General features: G+C 36.4%; 1 pseudogene; it reads right to left on the bottom strand.

Annotated features, from left to right (window-relative positions):
- Nucleotides 1–6,461: 6,461 nt before the first annotated feature.
- Nucleotides 6,462–7,695, bottom strand: LOC108361068 (ankyrin repeat and SAM domain-containing protein 1A-like; annotated as a pseudogene).
- Nucleotides 7,696–9,099: the final 1,404 nt, after the last annotated feature.

The following is a 9,099-nucleotide window of genomic DNA, read 5'->3' on the forward strand; positions in this document are numbered from 1 at the left end:
ACATCGCATCATCGGTGCGATCTCGAAATGGCCACAGATTTACCAAGTTAAGTCGATAACGTCCACCAGTATTTTAGACTGCATGTCAGACTTCACGTCACAATTTGGAGACCCTGAATTAGTAGTCAGCGACAATGGCGCACAATTTGCAAGTAAGACTTTTTCAGATTTCTGCGTAAGCCGAGGTATTTCTCACAAGTTCACAGCACCGTATCATCCGCAGTCCAGCGGACAAGCGGAACGCTTCGTGGATACCCAGAAAAGGGCACTAAAGAAATTGGACGCAAAAGCAAATTTTACAAACATTTCTGAGAACTTATCGAGCAACGCCAAACCGTAATGCACCACAAGGTAAATCGCCAGCGGAGTTGTTCGTAGGGAGAAGACAAAGAACAGAATTGGATCTTCTCAAAAATATCAAGCCGTATAGAGGCCAACGCAACGAAAACATGGGACGGCAATTTAATAAAAGACATGGGGCCAAAGAACGAGTTTACAAAATTGGCGATCGTGTATATGCAAAACTTTATAAGCTGAACAAATCCTATTGGGCGCCCGGAACAATCGCAAAAGTTCTCGGTAGGGTCAGTTACGAAGTTGAAATCGATAACTCAACAATCCCCAGAGCTGTAAAATCTCACTCCACTCAGCTGCGTCCGCGATATATACAAACTTAATGCCAGCCGTTAGATATTTTATTTGATTACTTTGACCTGTCATATAAACCAGCATCAACAATTAGCAGTTCAGAAACTCGCACTGAAGAGCAAGATCAAAACGTCGCAGAGGAATCGTCTCCGAGAAATTTGGTTGAACCTCAATCCTGTACGAACGCTGAAAGTCCTCCAAACCCCTCAGATCAAACACCCAGCATCGAGCCGACAACCGACTCTCATAATCCAATTCCAGAGCCGTCGGTAGTTTCTCAAGAGCTGAGACGTTCATCGAGACGCAAGAGACCTCCGGCCTGGGCTTCCGATTACCATCTTTTTAAAAGGAAGAAGGATGTTGGCAACCCCAAAAATGTAGACTTCTAAGCTCATATGTTTGTAGAATAAGTATCTGTCATTTGTATCCCGTTTCGTAGCTTACGACGTATTATTTCTTTTCTATTCCGTCTGTCTACTAATAAGCACGTTGTAGCGTAATACGCGGTAAGACTTTATTTAAATTTGTATAATTGTATGCATATTTCTAAAACCTAATTTGTATTGTATTTGTATTATCGTGTAAATAAAGATTAAGCTACGACTTCACTCATTAAACAGTATTTAAGTAATTTGTTGTTAAATTTTTTGCACTTCCACTAGCAAATTTTCATATAAAAAGTGCCGCTGTCACTTTCTTTGCACGATCTTTTCAATGTTCACGTGTGATTTGGGCTGGGATTTCTAATAATGTCCTATATCACGCAAAGTACTACGAATTTTTTAAAGCAATTCGCAAAGGGGTGTTGGGGAGGTGCCCATTGACTATCTTCACCATTTTATGTAAAAATGGTAATAGTTTTAAAATTATTCGTTGTTAAAATTTCGCCACTACCTCACAATTTTTTTTTTATAAACACTGCGCTAATCACTTTTCTTTTTATTAAAGCACCATCTTTTCTTCATAAACACACAATTGTTGAGCAATGGCCGCCAAGAATGAGATATCAAATCGTTGAAAATGTTAATAGTTATTTTTAACCAAAAATAATTTGTGATGCATTACGAGACTGAAGACTAAAAGGAAAATATTAATTTCGCGGTCTTATTTATGTACATTAGATTTAACAGTTTCTTTTAAATCGGTGATATCAAAGAACGTAGATAATAAGAGGGGACAACTCGTTATAATTGTAGCGAAAGTGCGCAACAGGGGCATACCTTCTTATTTCATCCAATCAAAAAACGTACTAGGGCAAAAGAGAAGGCACGCCCCTGTTTCTCACTTTCGCTAAAATTATAGCCAGTTGTCCCTTCTTGTTATCTACGTTCTTTGGTGATATAATATAAATTTTATGGTAAAAAATATATTTCAATGTATATAGTGCATTTTGAAATACTAAATCGCGCGACTTGGACGTATACAAAACGTAAATGGCGGTGCCGTTGAAACGCGGTCGTAACATTAGGTTACACTGTAAATTTGATTCAAGTGGCAACCAATAACGACGCCGAGTCTATTTTATTTACCGTTATTTTCAATTTTTACAAAAGCAGCGCAGCTATCTTTTGGTTATTCCACACAGAAAATTACAACTTCTTTGGTAAATTACTAAATTTATTAAAATGAGTGATATAGCCCGAACACATTGAAAACTATGAGCTACTGACAACAGCTGTAAAATTATTTTAACAAGTACTCTTATGTAGACAATTATTTTGGCGACGACCGGGTTACGCGACGGCTGTGATTGTGGCCAGATTAGATCTGTTTATATTTTTCCGGCGACAGATAAGGTTCTTCCTCTTCTTTTATGTCAAACTCATACCAATTCAAGATGTCGCTGTCCCGTTCAAAAAAATCATGTCCTCATCGACAAAGCGTTTAGATAATGAAGATAACAAATTGTGTGTTCAGAACTATACGGACTACGTTAAGTTCTATTATATTTATTTTAATTTACAAGCATTACAGATTGTATTTACAGATTCAGATGTACCATAAACTAGCACTGGTGCAGCAAGAGGCAACATGTTAACCGCGCTGGAAATAAGAAGTATGTGGGCCTGCTATAAGGTTCGCGAAAAACTAGGTACGGTGGAGCAGTGCATCGCATTTGCCGAGCAAAACGGGATGATGCTGCGGACCAAACTCTGCACAACCCACAGAACACCTATGGCGGAAGGGCCAATGCCGAAGCAAGTCCAGCGTATCTAGAGCCAAGGGAACTTGGTTCGAGAATGCAAACCGTATACACAACTTCAGTGAAACTTGAAAATTATGTCTAGGGCCCCTGCTTGTCAAGCAGGACACTAACCGACTGGTATAGTTACTGTCGGGAAGTAGCGGTTCTATACCAACTTGAAAAGGAGGAACATGGCGCGAAAATTGGCGGGCCCGGGACAGTACTACAAATAGACGAAAGTAAATTTGGAAAGAGAATGTTCAACAAAGGCAATTTGAATTTGAATTTTATCTATTAAAAAAGGCTATTAATTTTATTTTTACTTAATTTTTAGGGAGGACGGCCGAGGGTCACTGGGTCCTCGAAATGATAGAGGACGGGAGCGAGGACCTCAGGTTCGAAGTGTGTCCAGAGAATGTGCGATCGGCGGAGGTGCGCATACCCCTAATCCAGAAGTACGTGGCTGAAGGTACTACCATTCGCACGGCCTCTAGAAAACGTACGATTGTTTACCGAGTTATGGGTATGAGAACCAGAGTGTCCAGATTTGGCGATTTAGCGCCAATTTGACGATTTTTCCACTTCAAATAAATTTTTTCCAATTATAAAAATATACAAAACTTAATTTTCCACGATAATTTTACAGAAGAGGCTAATGAATTGCGTGATAAACTTGACTTAACAAGCATGTGAAAAGACTGCCAAAAATTTTTAATCACCCTAATCAAAGAAATTTTGAAACTATTACCTAGTCAATTAAATACTTTTAAAAAAGCTTTAATTTTGTCACCAGAAAAGTATGTGAATCACAAGAGTGCGAGTTTTAGGAACCTGCCAATTCACTATTTAAATTTTAAGGAAAGAGAAGCATGGAATAACTTTTTAGAACGGCATTCCATCCGAATTTCGAGAATTTCGGATAATTGCTTACGGAGTGAAAACCGCAACATGCAATAAAATGTTTGAAAATGTAAGTAAAGTAGCCTTCATTTTATTATCCTTGCCCCACTCAAATGCTTTTGTTGAGCGCGTTTTTTTCCATAAGGAATTCAACAAAAACTAAGATTCGAAATAGGATGAGGGTGGAAAGCCTTAATTCAATAGTTCGAATAAAATATTATATGAAGGCTAATAGTTTCTGCTGCAAAACGTTTCCAATATGAAACAGTATGTTATCAAGGTTGAATAGCTCAATATATGAAAACAACAGAAATGTAAATCATTCAGACACTATAGGTGATTTTGAAGAAATTGTGATCTCGCGTTATTATAGGTTTTTATTTTATCTTTTAGCGCCGAGCGCTTAAAAGCGGATTGTGCGATTAATCAATTAGTATGAGCTATAATAAATTTAATAATTGCGCAGTCCAATTGGAAAATGTGTTGATACAAATATTTTTAAAAAGTATGCGTATTTTTAAAGAACATTGTTTGTACACCACTATTAAGTCCATTCTTTTGCAACTGAGCAACAAAAGAACACTCGCTTAAATGACGAAATACACGCAAAGCAACAACACAAACTCGGCTATTTATCTGAGTTCAGCCAGGTCGGTTAAAAAATACGCGACCTTAAGAGTAGTTTTGTTAAGCGAAAAAACTGCTCTATTATGAACTGTTAATGAGAAAGTGTAGAAGGAAATTTTTGTTTTCGTATATACATGATTTATATTTTAAATAAGTACATATATTATGCAAATACCACGCATAATTACTAATTTCTCTTGTTTTTTTGGTCCGAATCCCGTTGAACTAATCACATGTTTCTTGCCAGCTACCAGCAGCGTTGCTTCAGTAGCTAAAAGGAAATTTTACCCGAGTTGAGCGTTCTTTTGTCGCTCGCTTACAAAAAAATGCAGCTATTATATAAGTGATTCGTGTTATTTATTATTACCATGAAGGTATTATATTCGTTTTTTTTCAACTATATTATAACAAGATCTCATTTTTAAAATAAAAGATTTGTTAAGTCGATTTCATTAACTTTATTAAAAAAAAATGTGCTTGGTGTTGCCAATATATTACTATTAGAAAATGTTTTATTTAGAGATGCCAACAGGATTGCGTTTATATTTTCGGTATATAAGAATGAACCCCTTCACAAATCGTTATGTAATTCGGAACAAGTAAAGAGTACCCACCGTTTCGCTAGAACAAAACTAAAAATAGGAGTCGATAGAGCGTTTTGAGCTGATTATACGGTACTAAAATTTACTTGCAGAAATTAAAATTAAGCGAGATATCGAAGGTCAAAGATCGAAGTTTGCTTTTTGAAAAACCGTAATATCTCAAAAACAAGTAAAGCGTCTGTAAAAGTTGATATATAGTTTTGAAGGAAATTAATACACCTTTCTTTTGGTCTGCATTCCTTGTGCCTTGCATTTCTAATTTCTGATAAAAATTGGTTTTTATAAAAAAATATATGAAAAAATTCCATTTAAACTGCTTTTTTTTCAAAAACTAGCCTTATTAGGATAGTGTTGTCGTTCTTTTGGAGGAGCAGGAAGTCGTCGAGCCGGAAGTCGTCGACGCTTTGAATGTTGCCACCGAACATGATTCCTTGGAGGAAATATCGCACTGCAAAAATCTTAAAGAGCGCTTACTAAACAGAGCGGCGCAGGTAGACCTTCTGGACAGCGTCAAGCAATTCTTTTTTAAATGCCGGATATTCTTCAGAGTGTGACACTTAAACAAGCAGCTAAAAGTGCGCAAGGCGAAGCAAAACGTGACACGCTACAAAAAATTAAGTAAAATTACTCTTTGAATTGGTATTGGTAAGTATTTAAATATTTAAGTTCAAACCATTTGAACTTATTTTTGTCCATATTTTCATTTCAGAAATTATCTTAGCACGGCTAAAAGTACTCATAGTATTAGTTTGGTGAGTGAAACTGAAAGGAAACAATTTATTATGCTCTTATTATGCATACTTCGCACAACTATTTCTATACATATTGTATGTACATATACATATACTATACATTTCATACAAACTTTGGTTAACTTAACGCTCAAATACCTTTTCAACAATTACCAATTTCAAATCTAAATATAAATTTATTTATTTTCAGGCAAATACATTTAACATTTTAAAGGCCCTTTTAAGGGCCGCAAAAATATCAACAAATTGATCGAATTTCTTTACATATTAAAGGCCCTTTTAAAGGCCTCAAAAATATCAACAAATTGATCAAATTTTTTACATATTAAAGGCCCTTTAAGGGCCGCAAAAATATCAACAAATTGATCAAATTTTTTACACATTAAAGGCCCTTTTAAGGGACGAAAAAACTTTAACAAACCGATTATATTTCCTTTTAGTATAGGTAAGCTGGGCTGAAAGTTGACGCCGTTACAGCAATCGCGATGCAGAGGTAGCTGTATATTAGCAAGTATATTATTAGTAGTAGAAATAGATGCGCTAATTCCTTTCAATATTGCATGTAAATTCTATCATAACCAACTGCCGCTATCAGATAAAGAACCATATCGTAGCCTCGTAATACCAGTATGGGCGCCAAGAGTAAATAGTGAACCCAATTTAGGAGCACGCCAATTGTAGTGGTTGATATAGCCCATCCAAGATCCCGTTGTTATAGTTCTTGTGTTGTTTGTGGTGAGAGCAAAACTAGATACAGCTTGTTTCACTGGAAACTGCCAAAAACTTGTCGCTGCGTTCATGATCATCCGGATCGCTAAGCTCGTTAATTGGTTTGAAATGAGTGTCATTCGAAGCGCCTTTATAAAAATCGAATAATATATATATGTATATGTTTGAAAGTTTTTAGATGAAAAAGAATTATATCAATTTTTACCTTTTATTGCGCACACAATTTCATAGTTAACGTGAAGTGGATAGTCTTTAAGCAAATCAAGCGCTGTGTTACCTGCACCATCGGTAGCATAGGGATTGATACCAGCTTCCAATGGAACATTGACCACCGCTTTTTTTGCCGCAAAGTGCTGCCTCCTGCAGAGCAGTTCCCGAATTCGTAATAATGTTAACGTACACTCAAGCGGCTAGTAGCGCTTCTACTACTTTTTTGTGTCCATTACGACTAGCTAAGTGCAAACATGTTAGAGTAAGAGATGTGTTGATGACGAAATTGCGCTGCTAGATCTAGTGCAGTTTGAAAACTATTGTTGCGGACAGTGGGATCCGCGCCGTAGGCAAGCAAAATGGCTAAAACAGTGTTGTGGCCGTGTTGTGCGGCACAATGCAGTGGAGTTTCATGATCAATAGTCTGCAATGAAATCAGATTAACTTTTGAAGAAAATTAAGAAAGTTTTGTCTCAAACCTGCGCATTTTGATTAGCTGCTTTGGGTGTTTGCAGTAATAATTGTTTAACTATCTCATCATGACCTGCTCATGCTGCTAAATACAATGGAGTTGAGCCTCTTATGTCTGGCATGTCTGGTACAGCATTATGAGCCAATAAAAGACGCACGTTGTTGATGTGGCCATTCAGACAGGCGTGGTGTAGTGGGGTATATCCATTAACATCTTGACTGTTTATACATGGACTGCGACGAAAGCTTTTGAAAAAAAATTAAAAAGTTAGTTGCATACATGGCATAGTTGTGCCATGGTTGAATGTATGTAAATACAAGCTTATTTCAATTCACTATATTTGTAACACTTGGTTGACTTTATCTTGATTTTGAAGATACAAGTAGAAATAACGGATTTCTTGCAATTAGTCAATTATTAACAGTTGTTGCTAATTGTTATCTACGCCAACAAAACATTTGTTTGCTTTATGCTCAAGGTCTCTACACCCACTCAATGCCACGAAATATGTATGCCCTTCATTGAATAATCGCACAGCTTGAAACCTTTATAATCGTTTGAAATTACCATTTTGTCACACAAAATCGTATTCGCCACAACTTTCGCACGTATTTCCTTTTATTAAAATATAAATTTCTTTGCCCAAAAACCTTTGGTGGCCGCATTTCTTGTTATTGCTCCACATTGCTCATATCTAAAAGTAATGAAACAATTATAATTTAGTAAAGTTGTTAGTCATATTCTGCATCTAATTGACAATATAAGACGTTAAAATGTCTTTTTAAAAGTTTATTAATACAATATTGAATCTTTTATACTCACTTTTTTGCGTTGGGGTCCATTTTGCTTGCTTTGTGAATTGTCAAACTCTGTTTACATCGGCAAGTTTGGCATTTCATTTTTGACACTTTATGTTTCTCAAGCAGCAAAAAAATACATGCAGTTGTTGTATTTGCTACCATGCTTCTACCTGTTTATTGTGCCATGCTAATGACATTATTTTTTTACAGACTCTTGCTTTTTTATTTTTCCGGCCACCAGATACGTTTGTTTGTATCAAGTTGCATTTGGCTGTGCCACCTCCACCCGAGCCATGTGTTTATCAGACGTAGTAGTGAATTGGAGGTAAAAGTTTTTATACTAAACTGTTCTTTCTTATTAATAACATTATTTTTACAGATACCGTGTGTAGGGTTCATACTTTTTATTATACTTCCTTCATTTTTTAACTTGGTTAATTTGGAAAAATTTTGATTTAAGTTATTTTTGTAAAATGGAAATCAAAATGAAAAGTTTTCTACCCTTAAAATTTTTTCATCTTGCTGTATAGTTGAAAATAGTTGAAACTTTACCAAAAATATAAGTTTTTGAAAGCACCACAATTGGCGACCCTGCAAATGGTAATAGCGATATTGGCGTCATACGTAGTAACCACGATCAGCATCAGGACTCCTTAAACATTATTTCATGCTGTCTCAACTGAAACCACAATAAGTTTCATTAGAAGAGCACACGGCAAAAATTTTGGATAACATCGTGCAACCAACACAACCGCACCCGACTAAGCGCTAGTGCTTCATCGCCTCCGAATTTACAGCCTCTAACGCAACGCACTGTCAGCTTATTCTGCAACTCAGTGGTCGCAGCATCTTTCAGTAGGCCATTATCAGCTAAGCGCTGTTTATTCTTTCTTTACGGCACTATATATTCACCGTTTTTTTATCGCCAGAGCATTGCAATGCTGATATTTAGCACAAGCAACAGTCACATCAACGGCTGCCACAGTAGCAACAGTTTCAGCAACAACTGCCATGTAGTGGCAATAACAGAAAAAGCAACAACAGTGACTGTCACAAAATCAGCAGTGCAACCACAACCGCCACAGTAACGGCAAACAAAAACAACAACTGCCTGAGCAGCGGTAGATTAGTATAAATTTAGTACTCATTTTTGTTAAAAATAAATAAGTACATT

The sequence above is a fragment of the Rhagoletis zephyria genome, unplaced genomic scaffold, assembly GCF_001687245.7.
Source record: "Rhagoletis zephyria isolate East Lansing unplaced genomic scaffold, Rhagoletis_zephyria_1.1 Rzeph_scaffold_00692, whole genome shotgun sequence".
In the NCBI taxonomy this organism is placed as follows: domain Eukaryota; kingdom Metazoa; phylum Arthropoda; class Insecta; order Diptera; family Tephritidae; genus Rhagoletis; species Rhagoletis zephyria.